Raw genomic sequence first — 22263 nt, forward strand, 5'->3', positions numbered from 1 at the left:
GTGCAACACTGCGCTGCTTCCCCAGCGCTGCAGTATTGGCCTCCATTGCCGCCGTCATGCGCTCCATGGCCGCCGTCATGCGGTCCACCCGCTCGCCGACTCCCGCCACATTGCGGCCGATCTTCTGCAGCTGGAGGTGGATGGCTCCTTGCTGCTGCGACTGGCGGTGGTGTAGACGGAGCATTCGCCGCTCCACGCTCATGCAGGCATAGAGATGCCCATTGCCCCTCCTGCTGTGGCGCCGCTGTGTGGCGGATGTGGCTGGCCCAGATCGAGTAGCACGAGCTGCAGGTGTTGTAGCAGCTGGTGTAGCAGGTACGGCAGGAACTGGTGGCACATTGGTGGGGGGCCTGGCCTTGGCAGCCGGTGGTCCAGCAGATTTTGCAGCAGGTAAGGTGGGGGGCCTGGCCTTGGCAGCCGGTGGGCCTGCAGATTTGGCAGCAGGTAAGGTGGGGGGCCTGGCTGCTGCTGTTGGCGCTGCGGCAGGGGCTGGTGGCTGGGTAGCGGGTAGGGATTCCTCCTCCTGGGCCTCCTCGTTGATGACCAGTCTCTCGCTGTCACTGCTATCATCCGCACCTGTGAGGGTAAGTGGATACTCATTAGGTGCATGTGACTGTCAGACGTGCAGATGTTACATGCATGCTGGGTGACATTCCCTGGATGGCTGTGGATTTGTGCGCTTAGGAACCTTTCTGGCCGCATTGTGGTACTACTACATTGTGGACATACTACGTCTCCCACAATGCCTCAGGGCATTTCCTGATGCACAACATAGGCATGATTAAGGGCCAATGAGTGAGCCTATTTGGTCAGGGACGGTCATAGGGGACAGGGTCGCAGTCGCATGCCACTTACCTTGGGTGTCTTCTGTGGGGCGGGAGGAGTCCAGAGTGGTCAAGCCAACACACGCCTTCCTCTCCAAGGTGTCCTCTACCTGGTCCTCCAGTGGGGTGTTGGGTGGGACAGTCGGTCCACCACCTCCAGTGCCTGATGCCTCACCAAGGCGCGCCGCCACCTTCTCCTTTGCACGCCCTCGGAGGTCGTACCAGCGCTTTTTAAGCTCCCCCAACGACCTGTCCGCAATGCCCACAGAGTTTACGCTGGAGGCAATCCCCACCCAGATCCTCCGCTTCTCCTGCTCTGGGACCCTCTTGGAGTTGGCACCAAAGAGCTGGTCGTGTTTGGCCACCATGCCCTCTATCAGGTTCTCCAGCTCCTGCTCGGAGAACTTGAGTTTGCGCTTGCGGCCAGCGCTGTTGCTGGGGCCAGGCTGAGGTTCAGGTTCGTCGGACATGGCGGTCGCTATTTTGCCCGGGTCGAGAGTCGCTTACGGAGGTTTAGCGTCAGCTATCCGTCGTCTTCACTCGTATGGTAGCGTCACTGTGGTGTTTGGGGGTGGGATTTGGCTGCTTCCTGGTTGTGATGTCATCACGGTGCTCGGAATGCGTCTTCCCGTATTTCCGGATCCCGCGAGAATGCGACTCGCAATCCCGTGCGATCGGGATTGCGTGTCGCAATCCCGATCGCTGGTGTCCGGAAATTGCGATTATTCTGCGATTTTTGTAGGTCGCTAACGGCTTTAGCGCCCGCGTGCGAGTCGCTATTTTTTCCCCGAAAAGTACATGAATGCCGTTTTGCGTTTCCTCAATTGCGAGTCGCTATTATTCGCTATTAGGGACACGCAAAACGGCATGTACATGAATCAGGCTGTTAGAACCTTAAACAACTAGCATGCTATCAGAACCTCAACATCATCTGGTATTCCCATTACACTCTGTTGATCCTTTATCTTACCAAGGAGCTGTATACCATTAAAAGAAACCTCTACAAGGGAATAAAAAAATGTCACCAACATCTCCAACAATTACAACAAATCTAAAACACCTCTGCCTCACTGATGATCAACATCTCCTGTGATAGCCACATCACCCACTATCTGATACACTTACTCTACCTCTACATCAACTACAAGAATTTTTTGAACCTCATCAACCTCACTCACAAAGTACTTTTGAACACCATGTAGTCATGGAGTGAGTCAGTCCTTTGGACATTTAGTGCTACATGTGCTGACATGATTACTACATGGTACAGAGAGAGTTGGTATGCAATTTCTACAGAACACCCAGGCCTGACTCACTCCACGACTACATGCATTGCCATATTTTTAAACACATCAACTAAGCAAATTATTCTGCCATCATTTTGTGAAATGAAGTCTAACTCTCACTGTGATCTTAGACACATGACAGTATGCCTTGCTATTCCATAACATGATTACTACAGTGAAATAGAGTCTTGCTGGGAGAGCTGTTTCAGGTTTTAGTACAGTGCAGTGGTGTTGAGGCAGTGTAGGGGCTCAAGGTGAGACAGAGAATGTAGAAATGAGAATTCACTGATATGATTACTACATGCTACAGAGAGAGTTGGTATGCAGGGGCATATTATCAAGGGGGTTTATCTCCGCTTTTTTGGCTTTAAAAGCCAAGAAAGCGGAGATAAAATTATCTCCCTATTACCTAGCTGCCGCTAACACCAGTTAGCAACAGCTAGTAGGAGATAGCGACCATCTTGGGCCCCACTTTGCATGTCAGTGATATTTATCACTAATGAGATGCAAAGTGGGCTTGCCAAGATGTTAGAGACTGAAAACAGTCGCTAACATCGCTATCTCCTATTACCAACTTTTGGAGATATTCGCGCTAAGCGGGAATATCTCCAAAAGCTAACACCTGCCCTGAGCAGTTCTTAGCCATGTTATTCAATGGGAGGTGGATAACATGGCTAAGAGCATTAGCTCGCTTATGCATGAATATCGCTGACTTTTCAGCGATATTCATGCTTTGCGGCGATTTTTACCGCATTCGCGTTAAACCTTGGTAATACCAAGGTTTATTTGCGGTAGAAATCGCCGCAGCTCAGCGGTAAATTTTTGTCTCTACCCAAGCAATAGCGATAATTATCGCTATTGCTTGGTAATATGCCCCGCAATTTCTACAGCACACCCAGGCCTGACTCACTCCATGACTACATGCATTGCAATATTTTTAAACACATCAACTAAGCAAATTAATCAGCCACCATTTTGTGAAATGAAGTCTGACTCACACTGTGATCTTACACATGACAGTATGCCTTGCAATTCTGTAAAATGATTACTACAGTGAAAGAGATTCTTGCTGGGAGTGCGGTTTCAGGTTTTAGGACAGTGCAGTGGTGTTCAGGCAGTGTAGGGGCTCAAGGTGGGACTGAGAATTTAGAAATGAGAATTCACTGTCATGATTACTACATGCTACAGAGAGAGTTGGTATGCAATTTCTACAGCACACCCAGGCCTGACTCACTCCATGACTACATTCATTGCCATATTTTTAAAGACATCAACTAAGCAAATTATTCTGCCACATTTTTCTGAAATGAAGTCTGACTCACACTGTGATCTCAGACACATGACAGTATGCCTTGCAATTCAGTAAAATGATTAATACAGTGAGAGAGTCTTGCTGGGAGTGCTGTTTCTGGGTTTTAGGACAGTGCAGTGGTGTTCAGGCAGTGTAGGGGCTCAAGATGGAACTGAGAATGTAGAAATGAGAATTCATTGACATGATTACCACATGCTACAGAGAGAGTTGGTATGCAATTTCTACAGCACACCCAGGCCTGACTCACTCCATGACTACATAAATTGCCATATTTTTAAACACATCAACTAAGCAAATTATTCTGCCACAATTTTGTGAAATTAAATCTGACTCCCACTGTGATCTTAGACACATGACAGTATGCCTTGCAATTCAGTAAAATGATTACTACAGTGAAAGAGAGTCTTGCTGGGAGTGCTGTTTCAGGTTTTAGGACAGTGCAGTGGTGTTCAGGCAGGGTAGAGGCTCTAGGTATGACTGAGAATGTAGAAATGAGAATTCACTGACATGAAAAAAATTATCTCCTCAAACACATTATCATACCAAATGTAACTATCACAATGTTTTCCCAAAGCAGACAAATTCTGAATTACACTCTATGCAAATAAGCTCCTGCTTCCACATTAGAACACATTTTTCTTATTAACTTAAACTGCACAACATAGATCCCCTCAGAAATTAACAACTCACCTTTAAAAAATGGTTTTGTAGATTTAGAACAGTGACAATCAGACACCATATTTTCTTAAGCAGAATCTCTCAATTGTGCACCAGTCACTGGAATCATAGAATGACATAGTTTCCCTCTCATGTTACATACGTATTCTTGTAGATAATCAATGAAATATCTTCCCACACAAATTCAAAACCAAACTAACATTTTAATTGGTTCTACATTTCTACACTTTCAAACTCACATAATGTTCAACCTTCCCCCACAGCTCTCTCTGCCTGTTACTATGGTAACACTCCATAGAACACCTAACTGAACACACAGGTGAAAAGTTCATCACCAAATGTTGCAAACCAAACCAGCAAGGGTGTTTGACTTCTCAATATACCAGCTTATCCTGTGCAATGTAACTTTCAATGACTTTTTCTCAACAATTAGCATTTCTCCTTTTAAAAAACAGTTGCATGCACCCTAGTTTTCAATGTTGAATTTTCAGAAACCACCAATCAGTTCTTTTTTTTCAAGTGCACTGAATCTCATCCACATTTTTTCTAAACTCCTACTTTTCAAACTGCCATTTCATTTCCAGAGCCCATCAGAGTACAACCAGATCTCCCTTCAAGTTGCTTACAGTGTGGATTGTAGGACATAGCTATATTTGCTGGAGTGAAAGGTATGCAGCAAATAGATGCTTTTTCAACCTTGATTTACCAAATGTGGATATTATGTGGAATTGGCCAGAGAGGATTGAGATGTCACCAATTTATGCCATTGGTAAAATCCTTTTTGCAACTCCCATACCCTTAATCTGGGCTGGTTTAAGGGCCCAACGATGAATCCATCTATCATCCACTGGCAATGAAACATGTGAATAAGTCTGTTTCTGCTTTCCTCAGAGACCATGGTATGGGTTCTATATACCACAACAACTTGCGTTACAACATGCAAAAAATTTATCGAGGAGACGGAGTACATTTCACAGATCAGGGAAACAGAGTCTTTCTCTGTAACTTTAGACTCTGCATCGGTACTTACTTGTGGTACAAAAAACACTCCATGAACACAACAGCCCTTTTTAGAGCCAACCAACATATAAACACTCAAACTTGGTATTTAACTGTATTTTTTTTGTCTTTTTGTTGCGACGTGCGCGCCACGTGTGCGCACCTCGCAATTTTTTTTAATAAAAAGGTTTTTTTGCCCTCTGTGGTCCTTCAGAGACCCCCTGAGAAGGCCTATGGGGTCAGGGAGTCTCTACCCTGCCTCCTTTCAACGTTCTTCACTTTTGTTTTTGGCTCTCTTCTACCTCAGAGTGACAAAATAACATCCAAAGGTTGCGCGCACCATGCGCGCACCCCGCGATTTTGTTTCCCAAAAAAATGTTTTTTTGCCCTTCGGGGTTCTTCAGGGACCCCCTGAGAAGGCATAGGTGGTCAGGGAGTCTCTACCCTGCACCCTTTTCACGTTCTCCACTTTTAATTTTGGCTCTCTTCTGCCTCGGACACAAAATGGTGGCCAACACTTTCTGTTGTCCACTGATTAGAATGTTGACAGACGTCTAACAACAAATAAGAATTCAGCTCACGCACACCTGATGCGTGCTTATAGATATATATATTTTTTTCCTTTTAATTTCCTCAGAAACTACTGGAAGGATTTACACCATTTAACCAAAAGCATGATCTAAGAATCGGCCTCGACCATTTTGCCAAATTTGGTGTAATTCCGTTCAGCGGTTCAGGCTGTTGCCGTGTCTAATCGTCCTATCTAAATTAACATGAGGAAAACGCGTTTTGGGACCCCCCTTTTTTCTCGGCCCCCGCTTGACAAATCTTCCCGAGACTTTCAGGGAAGGAGCGGAGTGGAGCGGGCCATCTTCTTAGAGAAATTTGCAAGGTTCAACAACCGGTGACAAAATTATTCCCAATAGAATGTTGCTGATTTCCTATGGAAACTAGGTCCTAATTATAACTACCTACTGGCGACCGCCAGTAGGTAATATATATATATATTCACTGAAAAAACCAAAGGTTTTAGGCCTTATATAGTTAGGAATTAGTATTTAAAAAACCTTGAAAATTCACTGAAAAAACCATAGGTTTCAGGCCTTATATAGTTAGGAATTAACATATAAAAAACCATTGAAATTCCTCTTATATAGTTAGTTGGACTAACTATATATGGCGCACCCGCAATCCACTGCTGATGATCTCACATATTACATCATTCATGACATGGTCAGTGACATCACTGATGACATCACTGATGACATCTCAAATGACATCACTGATGACATCACTGATGACATCATCCAGTGACTATATGTTTCTGTAAAGTTTAAATATGTTTTACATAATGAAGAATGAGTGGATGTATAAGTGTCTGGATGAAGGATTTAGTAGGTGCGTGACTGACTATGAGTGAGTGATTAAATGTGTCTTACTGAATGCATAGGTTAGTGACTAAACTGTGAATGTGTGCATCCGTATGTCTGTTGACGTGTAAGCTGCTGCATGCGTTGATAAGTAGCTATATGAGTGGCTATATGGGTTATTGATTGGTTGCCTAAATATTTGTATGGGAGACTGAGTGTGTGTGTGGCTGGCTGGGAGGTGTGTGACTCTGTGCAGATCAATGTGTACTTGTATCAGTGATTGTATAAGAGAGTAAGTATGTGTTAGTATATGTTTGAATAAGTAAGGTGTTGTGTGTATAACTATATAGATGAGGAAATGGAAGTGTGATTGATTCTTTCATGACTGACTAGGTGTGTGAGTAACTCCATGGATGAGTGGCAGTGTGTGAGTGTCTGCATAGGTGTATGAGTGCATATGATAGTGTTGCATTGATGAGTGACAGTATATATGAGTGATTGTATGGGTGAATGAGTTGATGTGTGAGTAGACCTAGGAATCAGTGAGTGCCTATGTAGTAACTGGTATTGGTGTGTCAATAGTTTCAAGAATGGTAGTCTGTATTTAACACTGGGTGTATCAAAGGTTATATTAGAGTGTGAGGAGGTGCATCGTATTATCACATGAATGATGTAATCAGTGATGTCATCAGTGATGTCAAATGAGACGTCATCAGTGATGTCATCAGGGATGTCATTTGAAATGTCATCAGTGATGTCATCAGTGATGTCACTGACCATGTCATGAATGATGTAATATGTGACATCATCAGCAGTGGATTGCGGGTGCGCCATATATAGTTAGTCCAACTAACTATATAGGCGAAATTTCAATGGTTTTTTATATGTTAATTCCTAACTATATAAGGCCTGAAACCTATGGTTTTTTCAGTGAATTTTCAAGGTTTTTTAAATGCTAATTCCTAACTATATAAGGCCTAAAACCTTTGGTTTTTTCAGTGAATTTCAAAGGTTTTTTAAATGCTAATTCCTAACTATATAAGGCCTAAAACCTATGGTTTTTTCAGTGAATATATATATACATACATAGTGGGGTGCCCCATCTCTATGTACCGTGCTATGGAGCCCTGGTCCGGAGTATTGGGTGATTCACCTCTATCAGTGGTGCTTAGCTTGGTTTCTATTAAATTACTAGCAATGGGTTGACAATCTTGTTTTTCTCACAAAGTCCTGGTGAAAATATGCTCAGTCATTCACAAAATGACATCATTCTGGGATCACCACAGCGCCCCCCACTCAGTTTTACAACCTTCTTTTGTTTTTACCGGATGTTCACAAACTCGCATTGAGTGCAGACAAAACCTTTCTGTACCTGTGAGCACAGTTGTAAAAGATATTCCTGCAATTGATAACTGAGAAGCCACAAAATTGTTGATACAAGTTGTCAATTTAGTTCCATCAGGTCTACATTGTTGGAAAACTAAAATCACATACTGACCATAACTTTGTATAAATAATGTGGACAGCATTGGACACTTACATTGGGTACACACCATATTATGATTAGCTACTTTAACTAGATTATTAAATGGCACTGATTTGCAGTCTGGTACAGTTAAATATATAAATCTTTCAGTGTCTATTCTAGTAGTACTTGATAAACTACAATTCTCGCAGTCATGCTGCCATTGATAAGAAAGGCTAAAAAGATTTTCTACATCTACACCTTCATCTTCCAAAACACCAAACATATACATTAAAAATTCCTGACAATCCTGCTGAATGTTCTGTGAAAATTTTTCTTGACCAGAACATATATCTAAAATATTTCGAATTTCTGTTACACTTTCTATTTTTGCTCTATCACTGCTACATTTCTCAAACACAGAATTCAATAAACCGCACAATCTTTGATCCCGATTTTCAATAATCTGTTCTTGTAAAGTTTTAAGAAAAAAAACAACATTAACCACTACATTAGCATAGCAGTTGACACCAGAACTGTTTTCAAATTGAAATCCAACCACATCTTGAACAGAACCCTTTTTCTTTCTGCTTACAATTACATTTTCATCTACTTTTTGTCTTTTTGCTACCACCTCACTACAATTACTCTCATTTCTTCTTTTTCGGCCTACCACACGTTTTTCAATGGCAAATATGGAGCATACTCTCTTCTTAATCTATTGTATTCTTTAACACAATCCAGATCTGCACAAATCTTTGTGTCATCACACTTAATCAAATACAATCCAGATAACGTTCTGACTCGTGATAATGCCCCATATGCCATACCCTCTTTAAACACAGAACTTCCAATGTTCACCAAAGAACTATCTACACTTAAACCGTGAGATTTATGAATTGTCACCGCATATGCCAAACAAACAGGAAACTGTTTTCGGTGAACATATAAGTCTTTTACAAGCAAAAACCTAGCAGAACAACAACTGATTTGTTGAACTTGCTCAATGCCATATAATTTAATTTTTAAAAATTCAATTCCATCTCTATTTCTATAATTCATAAAATCAACAACATGACCCATTGCTCCATTTACCAGACCTCTTTCAACATTTAAATTCCTTCTCAAAATGATACGACAATTAAAACACACATTCAGAGTCTTTTCAAAATCAGCTGTTTTAGATATACTCTTCTCTAATGAATCCAATTTTCTGACAAAATAATTGTTGCTCCCATATGCACAATTTTCTCTATTGCTTCTAGTTTTACAATCTCTTCATTTTCTAACTCTAACATTTTGTTGTTGAAGATGGATCATTCTTGCAGAGTTGGCATCAAACATATTCCAGATTTATTTTCAGCAATTTTCTTAAAATTATTCTCTGGAAGAATGTTTTCATTTGGATGCAAATTTGAAATTAATCATGCATGTAAAGCTTCTTTTGCATGCTCGCTTACTTTTCCGATTCTTCCATCTTGTAGAATTTTTTTATAATCTTCATCCTTTGCCTGTCGCATATTTTGAAACAGTTCTGCATATTTGAAATTTAGCCATATATGAACGTCTCCAATGCTTCCAAGAGATTTCCTGGTTATTTCATGCGTGAGAATTTTAAACACTGGTTGTCCTTTTACTGGAGTCAACTGCAATAGATCTCCAAAAACAATAATGTGTTTTCCTCCAAATAACACATCATACTCTGTTCTAAGAATTTCTTGCATTCTCAAATGCACAAAAGCAAGCATTAGATTTGAGACCATGCTTACTTCATCAATAATAAGAAGTTTCATTTTCTTCAGGACTCTGGAAACTTCAGAACACGCATCTCCAGATAAGTTGTTGTAATGCAATTTATTATCATGCTCAACTGGCAGCATCAGTAAACGATGTAGAGTAATCCCTTTAATGTTATGTGCTGCCAGTCCAGTTGGAGCAGTTACAACACAAGACAACGGTGATTCAGTCCTTTTCTGCAGATAAGTTGCAATGGCTTTAATCAGAAAACTTTTTCCTGTTCCCACTTCTCCACTTACATACAGTCGGACAGGCTTAAATGATGTACATGAGCACTCTTTTTTCTCATGTCTGAATCCATGTTCAATCTGTTCTGTGACTTCGTCATATATCTTTTTCTGCTCAACGTTTAGTTGCTTTACCAAATCTTATAAGTTAACTACATCCTCTTCAGCTTGTTCCATAGCTCTTTCCACCTCATCCATGGCAGTGGCAGCTTCCTTTTGGATAATTGGTCCTCCTAGTGGATCCTGACTCAATGAAGTAGAACTCTGACTATCTTGAGAACTGTTTCTGGCAATCTCTTCAGCAATTGTGGCTTCTTGCTCTATTTCTTCATTCAACATTTGCAGAAAATTTGGAAAAACAGGACATTCTATGGTATCCTTCGTTGCATTAACAGAATCTTTGTAACAGAGAAAATCTCCAAGTAGTTCCTCTTCTATACGCCATGGCTTAAAGAGTTGCAAAAGAGCTAAATAGTAAAATTCTCTTTTGTCTGGAGATTCACAACTCAATTTTCGATGATTAATCAAATGGCCTTTTTTCTGCTTCACTATACATCCTTCATTTCCAATGACAGCATATTTTCCATTATTGATATCTTCTGTGATGTTCCTTTTATAACTATAGTTTTGCAGAACTTCATACAAACAAGCGTTCTCAAGGTGACTACTTCTATTTGGATAGTATGTATCCAACATGTTTGTCTTCAAAATATCTGTACTATTTGGTTCTTTCTCCGCCAAATACTCAATTTCTTGGACATATTTCAAAACTCGGTTTCGTGTTGCAGCAAGACCTAGACTCACCCAAATGATTGTTCTAGATTTGGCATAGAGACTTGCTGATGATAACCGATCAGAACATTCATATGCTCCAATTTCTCGATGCGACAACATCTTCAGTATAATTTCTTGCTTAAACTCTTTTCATGTGAAATGTCCTCCCACATTTCCTTTAGTTCTGTCTTTTCTTTTTTTGTGATGTAAGATGTCACATATCGAGCCACAGCAATAGAGTTGTCAGCAACGAACTGAATATCCATGTTAGCATTCCACATGGACAAAATCACTGAGTTTTAGTCGTTGATGTACTTGGACTCTTCGTTTCTTTTTAAATTGTATGTATTTTTGGGTGATTTCCTCGTCACAGTATGTCGTAGAGATGGCATCAAATTATTTACTCTTCCCTTAGAAATCACTGGTCGTGGAAACGCAAAACGACATTTTATGTAGAACTTTTCCTTGTTTTTGAATTTTCGACGACAGTACTTCTCACAACGATGGGATTGGAAGCGTAAAACTTGTTGCCTTGAATTGTTTTCTTCAGTACTTTTAGGAACAGCACATGGTGAATACTCTTCAATGAAACTCATCACTGTTTCATCCGAATCTGATCCAAATTTGGGTTAATCCACAACAACATATGTATATGAGGAGAACCTCTCGCTTGATACTCCTTTCTCCAAAAGAAATCCAAAACCTCTCCAAGAGGAGGATTTTTTTTATTGGTAATACCAGACATCATAGCTTCAAATCTATGATTGAAATATCTGCATACATTCACTGGATCCAAAGAACACAGTTCTCCTGGTGTTTTCAATTCTATATTTTGTATATTAGCATTTGCCTCGCGTAGAAATTCAAGTAAGTCGTCCCATGCATACTCAGCAAAGCTAAGAGTGAGGAACCATGTAGGAGTTCCTAAGTTTCTTAGCATACATTTCAATTCCCCATGACGACGGTACCAATATTCGTTTGGACGCCATTAGAGACTTTGCTGCCTTATCGCGGACCATCAGGAAACCACTACTGCTCGCGGAACACGCTTTGCGGTTCCGGCATCGTCACTGCTGCCAAAACCAGACCACTGGAAGCTTCTGTGGGTGACTGGTAGGGCTGCAGGGCTGCGAGCGCCGGGACTGGGACTCGATATCCCAGGAGTCCCGGCAACCCCGAGGCAGTCACACCTGGACCGCTCTCCCTGATGGCCACGCCCAACTCACACATCGCTAAAAGCCCTACCTGCTGTTTTTGTCTGTGGGACGCCATTAGAGTCTTTGCTGCCTTATCGCGGACAATCAGGAAACCACTACTGCTCGCGGAACCCGCTTCACGGGTCCCGCATCATCACTGCTGCCAAAACCGGACCACTGGAAGCTGCTGTGGGTGACTGGTAGGGCTGCAGGGCTGCGAGCGCCGGGACCGGGACTCGATATCCCAGGAGTCCCGGCAACCCCGAGGCCGTCACACCTGGCCCGCTCTCCCTGATTGCCCACCCCACTCACACATCGCTAAAAGCCCTACCTGCTGTTTTGTCTGTGGGACGCCATTAGAGACTTTGCTGCCTTATCGCGGACCATCAGGAAACCACTACTGCTCGCGGAACCCGCTTCGCGGGTCCTGCATCGTCACTGCCGCCAAAACCGGACCACTGGAAGCTGCTGTGGGTGACTGGTAGGGCTGTAGGGCTGCGAGCGCCGGAAGTGGGACTCGATATCCCAGGAGTCCCGGCAACCCCGAGGCCGTCACACCTGGCCTGCTCTCCCTGATCGCCCCACCCCACTCACACATGGCTAAAAGCCCTACCTGCTGTTTTGTCTGTGGGACGCCATTAGAGACTTTGCTGCCTTATCGCGGACCATCAGGAAACCACTGCTGCTCGTGGAACCCGCTTCACTGGGCCCGCATCGTCACTGCTGCCAAAACCGGACCACTGGAAGCTGCTGTGGGTGACTGGTAGGGCTGCAGGGCTGCGAGCGCCGGGACCGGGACTCGATATCCCAGGAGTCCCGGCAACCCTGAGGCTGTCACACATGGCCCGCTCTCCCTGATCGCCCCGCCCTACTCACACATCGCTAAAAGCCCTACCTGCTGTTTTATCTGTGGGACGCCATTAGAGACTTTGCTGCCTTATCGCGGACCATCAGGAAACCACTACTGCTCGCGGAACCTGCTTCCCGGGTCCCGCATCGTCACTGCTGCCAAAACTGGACCACTGGAAGCTGCTGTGGGTGACTGGTAGGGCTGCAGGGCTGCGAGAGCTGGAACCGGGACTCAATATCCCAGGAGTCCCGGCAACCCCGAGGCCGTCACACCTGGCCCGCTCTCCCTGATCGCCCCGCCCCACTCACACATCGCTAAAAGCCCTACCTGCTGTTTTGTCTGTGGGACGCCATTAGAGACTTTGCAGCCTTATCGTGGACCATCAGGAAACCACTACTGCTCGCGGAACCTGCTTCGCGGGTCCCGCATCGTCACTGCTGCCAAAACCGGACCACTGGAAGCTGCTGTGGGTGACTGGTAGGGCTGCAGGGCTGCGAGCGCCGGGACCGGGACTCGATATCCCAGGAGTCCCCGCAACCCCGAGGCCGTCACACCTGGCCCGCTCTCCCTGATCGCCCCACCCCACTCACACATCGCTAAAAGCTCTACCTGCTGTTTTGTCTGTGGGACACCATTAGAGACTTTGCTGCCTTATCGCGGACCATCAGGAAACCACTACTGCTCGTGGAACCCCCTTTGCGGGTCCCGCATCGTGACTCCTGCCAAAACCGGACCACTGGAAGCTGCTGTGGGTGACTGGTAGGGCTGCATTGCTGCGAGCGCCGGGACCGGGACTCGATAGCCCAGGAGTCCCGGCAACCCCGAGGCTGTCACACCTGGCCCGCTCTCCCTGATCGCTCCGTCCTACTCACACATCGCTAAAAGCCCTACCTGCTGTTTGTCTGTGGGACGCCCTTAGAGACTTTGCTGCTTTATCGCGGACCATCAGGAAACCACTACTGCTCGCGGAACCCGCTTCGCGGGTCCTGCATCGTCACTGCTGCCAAAACCGGAGCACTGGAAGCTGCTGTGGGTGACTGGTAGGGCTGCAGGGCTGCAAGCGCCGGGACCGGGACTCGATATCCCAGGAGTCTCAGCAACCCCGAGGCCGTCACACCTGGCCCACTCTCCCTGATCGCCCCGCCCCACTCACACATCGCTAAAATCCCTACCTGCTGTTTTGTCTATGGGACGCCATTAAAGACTTTGCTGCCTTATCGCGGACCATCAGGAAACCACTACTGCTCACGGAACCCGCTTCGTGGGTCCCGCATCGTCACTGCTGCCAGAACCGGACCACTGGAAGCTACTGTGGGTGACTGGTAGGGCTGTAGGGCTGCGAGCGCCGGGCCCGGGACTCGATATCCCAGGAGTCCCGGCAACCCGAGGCCGTCACACCTGGCCCGCTCTCCCTGATCGCCCCACTCACTCACACATCGCTAAAAGCCCTACCTGCTGTTTTGTCTGTGGGACGCCATTAGAGACTTTGCTGCCTTATCGCGGACCATCAGGAAACCACTACTGCTCGTGGAACCCGCTTCGTGGGTCCCGCATCGTCACTGCTGCCAAAACCGGACCACAGGAAGCTGCTGTGGGTGACTGGTAGGGCTGCAGGGCTGCGAGCGCCGGGACCGGGACTCGATATCCCAGGAGTCCCGGCAACTCCGAGGCCGTCACACCTGGCCCGCACTCCCTGATCGCCCCGCCCCACTCACACATCGCTAAAAGCCCTACCTGCTGTTTTGTCTGTGGGACGCCATTAGAGACTTTGCTGCCTTATCGCGGACTATCAGGAAACCACTACTGCTCACGGAACCCGCTTCGCGGGTCCCGCATCGTCACTAATGCCAAAACCGGACCACTGAAAGCTGCTGTGGGTGACTGGTAGGGCTGCATTGCTGCGAGCGCCGGGACCGGGACTCGATATCCCAGGAGTCCCGGCAACTCCGAGGCCGTCACACCTGGCCCGCTCTCCCTGATCGCCCCGCCCCACTCACACATCGCTAAAAGCCCTACCTGCTGTTTTGTCTGTGGGACGCCATTAGAGACTTTGCTGCCTTATCGCGGACTATCAGGAAACCACTACTGCTCACGGAACCCGCTTCGCGGGTCCCGCATCGTCACTGCTGCCAAAACCGGACCACTGAAAGCTGCTGTGGGTGACTGATAGGGCTGCAGGGCTGCGAGCGCCTGGACCGGGACTCGATATCCCAGGAGTCCCAGCAACCCGAGGCCGTCACACCTGGCCCGCTCTCCCTGATCGCCCCGCCCCACTCACACATCGCTAAAAGCCCTACCTGCTGTTTTGTCTGTGGGATGCCATTAGAGACTTTGCTGCCTTATCGCGGACCATCAGGAAACCACTACTGCTCGCGGATCCCGCTTCCCGGGTCCCGCATCGTCACTGCTGCCAAAACCGGACCACTGGAAGCTGTTGTGGGTGACTGGTAGGCTGCAGGGCTGCGAGCGCCGGGACCGGGACTCGATATCCCAGGAGTCCCGGCAACCCCGACGCAGTCACACCTGGCCCGCTCTCCCTGATCGCCCCGTCCCACTCACACATCGCTAAAAGCCCTACCTGCTGTTTTGTCTGTGGGACGCCATTAGAGACTTTGCTGCCTTATCGCGGACCATCAGGAAACCACTACTGCTCGTGGAACCCGCTTCGCGGGTCCCACATCGTCACTGCTGCCAAAACCGGACCACTGGAAGCTGCTGTGGGTGACTGGTAGGGCTGCAGGGCTGCGAGCGCCAGGACTGGGACTCGATATCCCAGGAGTCCCGGCAACCCCGAGGCAGTCACACCTGGCCCGCTCTCCCTGATCGCCCCGCCCCACTCACACATCGCTAAAAGCCCTACCTGCTGTTTGTCTGTGGGACGCCATTAGAGACTTTGCTGCCTTATCGCGGACCATCAGGAAACCACTACAGCTCGCGGATCCCGCTTCCCGGGTCCCGCATCGTCACTGCTGCCAAAACTGGACCACTGGAAGCTGCTGTGGGTGACTGGTAGGGCTGCAGGGCTGCGAGCGCCAGGACCGGGACTCGATAAACCAGGAGTCCCGGCAACCCCGAGGCCGTCACACCTCGCCCGCTCTCCCTGATCGCCCTGCCCCACTCACACATTGCTAAAAGCCCTACCTACTGTTTTGACTATGGGACGCCATTAGAGACTTTGCTGCCTTATCGCGGACCATCAGGAAAACTTTACTGCTCGCGGAACCCGCTCCGCGGGTCCCGCATCGTCACTGCTGCCAAAACCGGACCACTGGAAGCTGCTGTGGGTGACTGGTAGGGCTGCAGGGCTGCGAGCGCCGGGACCGGAACTCGATATCCCAGGAGTCCCGTCAACCCCGAGGCTGTCACACCTGGCCCACTCTCCCTGATCGCCCCGCGGCACTCACACATCAACAGCTCAACCTATTTAATTGTCTGTGAATCCCGCTGCGTGGGAGCGCCCGGGGAGAAGCCCGGGCAAAGGGCGCGCCGTCTAAGGCCGTCCAAGGACGAAAAAGGACGGGACGGGCCTGCCCCCTAACATTTGTTTTTCGTTAAGAGACTTACTTCCATATCAGTACCCGTTGGACATTAGTTACAGTTTGCTGAATTGGCTTTGTATATTGTTATTCGTGCCTATAACTTGAAGATCTTACCCTTGTACCATCATGTCATCAGACACAGGGAAATCACGAAGCATAACCGTCAACACGTCAAAAGGGGCAGTAACAGGCACAATAGATCAATTTTTTAAACGGGTGACTATTGTCCTGGAGAAGGAAATTGCTGACACAGAAAAGCACCTATCATTGGATCTGTTAACCGGCAAACGCTCCTCTCTAGGACAAATTGGGAAAGCCCCCTCACCAGGGGTGATAGACTTAGAACTTGTGAGTGATAATTTTCCCCCCACTGATAATATTCCCTCTACTGTTTTAGAGGCTGTAGGGGACGAGGGAAATATTTGGATCAATTCCCCTGTTGTGACGTCCCTCTCCGATTCCTTAGTTAGCTCAAATACATCAAGGCTATCTAGTTCACCCCAATTATCTATATCCTCTCCAGTAACCATAGGACAAGCAGAAAACCAACCGAAAAAAGAAAGAGACGAGGTTCTCCTTCTATGTCAGGTCCGGCCAAAAAAGACAAAACTAACATTTTGGCCCCAACGCCGCCACCTACACGGTCTCCTAAGACAAATAATCCATCCATAATGATTAACACATTAGGGCCATCTCCTGACCAAAATTTGGAGGGTGAACTCCTCACTAAAATAGAGGTCATGGTGAAGTCCCTTCTACTTCCTCTCTTAGAGAGAACCAGACTAATAAGTACACACCTAGATAAGCTGGGTAAGCAAATAGAAGGGAACACTCTGGCCTTAACTAAATTGTCAATGCTACAGCCTAAAAGTTCTACTGCCAATCTTGTTGCCCCCTCCATTCCGCACCCAGAGCAACCATCTACCAGTGGTGCAACAGCGAAATCTGGCACTACGCAGGGGAAAAAAGCACTGGCTAATACATCTAAGAAAATATCTAATAAAGAAAAGCCCAAGCCCCCAGTAAGTAATCAAGTAAAAAATGGAGAGACACAAACTGGCAGTGGGAAAACGGAAGGAGAGAAAAGAGAAGCAGAAACGAACCCCCCTCCTGTAAAGAATAATCCACCTGTGAAAAACAGATCAGATAAGGAGAAGGGGGAACAGTTACCTCAGCGTTCGAATAGACCAACGACTAGGATAGTAGATCTACCCCCTGAATCGGCCCCTTATACAATTATTATGACCGGGGTGCCGGAATTAGCAGAGGGGGTTAGAGAGAATTACCATGCCTTAAAAAAAAAACATCTATTGGCTGAAGCAAAATAGACCTCTTCCCGCACATGTAAATGGAGTAATTTTAACAGTAAGATGTGCAATTTGGGTGGGATCAAGACCAAAAGATAAGAGGGGGGACGTAATAATTATAAACTTTAAGGACCATAGAGCAGTGAGGTGCATTGGTGATTGGTACGAAGCCAGAGGGGGGGACAATTTTTCTACACACTATGTTAGCTACTTCTACCCGCGAGAACTGATCACACACCCAAAACAGAATCCAGCAAAAAGGTTTAACCCAGACCGGAGAGAAGGGGGCTATCAACCCTCCCAGCAAAATTATTACAATCAACCTTTCCAAACAGTATATCCTCAGCCACAGTGGGGTTTTCAGAACAATAACTATCAACCATACCAGGGGTTTAACGTACCTACTTTTAACCATTTTTCAATGCTGTTTGGGCTGCATGAAGTACATTGACTTGGCAGGGAGCTACCTTCTCCAGTAAAATGCACTTTGGCTGAATCTATTAACCTGCAGGGTGACATTAACTCGAAAGGCGTTGTAGAAAGACAACAAATAGAAGGTGACAACCAGTTGGTCTCATTGAATCTGATACCCGCAAGGGGGGAAGAAAACGTTATTTTGGGGAATATACCCAGCGGTATACTAGATCCAATAAGGGAGGAAAGGCAATTGGCTTTGGAGAGCCCTGTTTTAGACAAGGCTTGTAGTATGAATGAAAGATCAGACCCCGGAAAGAAAGGCATAAAATTACAAATTGCACATGGCTTAGAACCCCCAAGTATTGTTTGGGGGGGTGATTTAAACCGCCACCCCTGCGAGAGGAATAATAATAACATCTGCGGTGTGGTGGACGAAATAGATGTCCAAATAACTCACTTCAGCCACTCTGTGGTGGGAGATTTTTTAAATGAAACTCTATCTGAATTGGGTTTGGTGATACTAAATGAAGCAAAAACCTCTTGCGGGCAGTTGGAGCCAACCTATCTAAGAAGGGGTTGCGAGTCAACAATTGATTATATACTGATCACAGCGACTCTTGGAAGCAAGGCCCAGAGATTCAGAGTGTTAATAAATACTCTGAGCGACCATGCTGCTCTGGGCTTTGACCTATTTATGGATCAGGGGCAGTTATCAGCACATTTTTTAATGACCGCACTTGCCCCGAACAAGATACACTTAACAAAAACAAATGGCTATACCCTAGGATGGGGAAAGATAGCTCCTGTAGACTTAACAAACAAGGTGGTAACTGCGGCATACCTGGCAATACTGAAGTGCTTAGACACTGATATAGGGGAAGAGGGAGTCCTAGAAAATTTTAGGGTGATCTTGGACAAGGTAAACAAATGCTGAAAAAAAAAGCAAAAAGGGAAAAAAGGAGAAAAAAAAGGGTGGTTCAATCACAATTGTTCAGTGGCCCACAAAACTTTAAAATTAGCATTAACAAAAGCTGTTAGAGATCATGAGGAGGTTAGGATCTTAAGAAGGTCATATAGATTGGCGTGTAAAGCAAGAAAAGAGGAACTGAAGAAAGCCCTATGGGACCAACTTCATGAGAGCTCACAAAATTGAAATAGCGAACTGTTCTGGAAGGTGGTGAAAGCTCCCTTTCTGATAGATACTAATAAGCAGCCACAAGTAGAATTCGCGATTAAAGGACCAACATGGGTAAACCATTTTTCAAAAATTTTTGGTAAACCCTCAGAAGTAGATTTAACTGAGGGAACTAACTGGAATAATCAGGTTAATCCATTCCCAATTGAATTAGACTTTGGACTCCACAAAGTCATAAATGCAGTAAAAGCTAGCAAAAGCGGAAAAGCTCCTGGTCCAGATGGGGTACCAGTTGACTTTTTTAAATTTAAACTAGATTTGTGGGCCCCAATTTTAAAGAGGGTGTTTGATGCTACAATGAAATGCGGGCTAATTACATCTTGGACCCAATCAATCATGGTACCTATATTCAAGAAGGGAAATAGGGAGGACGTGTCCTGTTACAGACCTATCTCGCTCCTGGATTCGCTGGGGATAGTACTGGGCAGAGTGGTACTCCAGCATCTACAGGAGTGAGCGGACAATACCGGGACTCTTTCTGATATTCAGTTCAGCTTTCGAGAGGGCTTCGGAACAACGGAGCAAGCCCTGAACTTGGCCTTAATGATGGGGAAGTACGTGTCGGCAAAGCGGGGTAGGCTGTACATGGTCTATGTCGACCTATCCGCAGCTTTCGACTGCGTCTCCTATGCAAAACTGTGGTCAGTTCTTACCGAGATGGGAATAGATCTAGTCCTGGTAACCTTTCTTAGAGAACTATATTCTAATGCTTCATCCAGGGTGCGTTTTGCAGTGCAGGGCGAACTATCAGAGTCGTTCACTGTGGAGCGCGGCGTCAGGCAGGGTTGTGTGCTGGCCCCCTTTCTCTTCTCCCTTTATACTAATGGGCTCGAGGTAGAGATGTTGAAGGGGGGCCAGGACCTCCCCCGAGTGAAAGATCGCCTGGTGCCTGCACTCCTATACGCAGATGATGCTGTGATACTGGCACGCACCCCACGAGAGCTACAGAAAGCATTGAATAGGTATGCAAAATTTATGGGCAGTTTGGACCTCCACATAAATATAAAAAAGACATATGTCATGGTGGCAGGTCAGGGTAAGAAACAGGGGAAGAGTATTTTCCTAGATAATGAAAAAATAGAACTAACCGCCCAATACCCTTATTTGGGGATTATGATGGACGAGAAGCTTAATTGGAAAGCGGATATAGAAGCCCACAAACACCAACTTCTGCGAGCAATTGCTGCCCTTATAAAATTCGCACAGAAGTTAGGAAAGAGGCCACCAGTAGAGCTGCTCCGCATCTACAAAGCAAAGTGTCATTCCATCGCACTTTATGGGGCGGGTTTGTGGGGACACAAAAATACAAAAGCACTACAGGTAGCAGAGAACACATTCATGAGATTTCTCTTGGCGGTCCCTAAACGAGTATCCACTTTTGATTGCCATGCAGAGCTAGGAATGCCCCATATTGAGGATTTGGCAAAGATCCAACCCATACTGCTCTGGCGTCGTATTTGGACATCAACGAAAGACTCCTTCACAAAAGAGATTGTGGCAGATTGTATGTTACTGGACTACGCGGAAAAATAGAATGGCTGAGATATGTAAAAAATCTTCTTACTGATCTGGGGATGGCCAAATATTATTCTAACCCTGAAACAATTGCCAAAATCCCGAAGAGAGATCTAAAAATAAGGGCTCTGAGCCATATAGAAGAATTACGCATCAGCATAGAGATAACGAAACCCTCAGTCCAACATTCCATGGCAGTTATGACTACTGTAGAGATGGAACCATATTGACATATGTCGAGTCACAATTTGAACGATTCTTATTGGCAAGATTTAGGCTGAACATTTTTCATAGGGTTGTAGCTTTTCCTAATAGAAATATTTGGGGTGACTGCTAAACGGTGTGCCCTTGTGACGAAACGTCTGAACAATCAACGATCCACACTGTATTGTTCTGCAAATATTATACTCTACACCGTAAGCTATGGTTAATCCCCCTTTAGAGAAGTTTAGGCCTTAGAAGATGTCGTCCCGCCATGTTGTGGTTGCATTTTCTGAGCTCTGAATTGACCTGTAAAACTGTGAGCACGTTTTTAAAATGTATTTTTAAACACAGAGTAAATCTTTGATGAGGTACTGTTTGACTACTTGAGGGAAAAGAATAAGGGTAGCCCTTTTAATGTAAAGACACTAATTCTGTTTTAATTATGAGAAAATGAATTTTAAATGTTACATATGAGGAATAATGGCCAGTTTGATATTTTTATGAAATGTACTCTTGTATGGTTTTTTTATGCAATTTGAAAACCGAATAAAGATTTACTTACTTACTTACTGGTTTGTAGCACGCGGATGTGCTCCACTTTTCAGTATATGATTTACTGCATATGAAAGTCCAGACAAGTCACTTTCATACAGTAGATGAAACAAATATGGAATGCATTGACGAAACCTTGAATCTTCAGCATATAATCTTAAAGTCCGGTATTCAGAAGCAGGAATTTGAACTGGTCGATCGTCATATCGTTCACCTCGACCTGTTGGAAATAGCTGTGGAAAACAACGAGCTTCCAAACTTTCTTCCCATACACTAATGGGACTTCCCTTTGCTGCTTTCATTTGAAACACGTCAATTGCATTCCCCATTACTTCTTTGGAATGCAAAGGATGAACAGTATAATGTTTATATATTTCTTCACCTCTAGACACATCAACTTTTTCAATTTGGCTGACTGAACAATCACTGACTTCTTCTGCAACTATTTCCTCTGCTTCAACACATACATGTTTGTAGTACTCATTGTTTTTGACCAAATACAACGTTGCCTTTTTGACTTTCCTAACATCCACTAAATCTTGCCAGATTTTCTTACTCTTTGTCGGAACCCCATTAACTAGAATAACTAAAGGTTCCTCTTCCACTTTTTCTACACCAATTATATCAATATTTTTCTTGAAATCTAGTGGCAAATAAACAACTCTTCCCTTTAATCCTCTCTGTAAATCTGAAGGAGGCAATTTCCCTGTCTTAGGCTCCATTCGAACAATTGCCTGAAAAGGATGGACACATTGA

The 22263-nt window shown here is 45.5% G+C and overlaps 1 protein-coding gene across 1 annotated transcript in view; it reads left to right on the forward strand.

Annotated features, from left to right (window-relative positions):
- Positions 1-22263, forward strand: part of LOC147709552 (fucolectin-5-like) — a 200207-nt gene that overhangs the window by 122031 nt on the left and 55913 nt on the right. The gene's annotated exons all lie outside the window — the stretch shown is intronic.

The sequence above is a fragment of the Lissotriton vulgaris genome, chromosome 6, assembly GCF_964263255.1.
Source record: "Lissotriton vulgaris chromosome 6, aLisVul1.2, whole genome shotgun sequence".
Taxonomy (NCBI): domain Eukaryota; kingdom Metazoa; phylum Chordata; class Amphibia; order Caudata; family Salamandridae; genus Lissotriton; species Lissotriton vulgaris.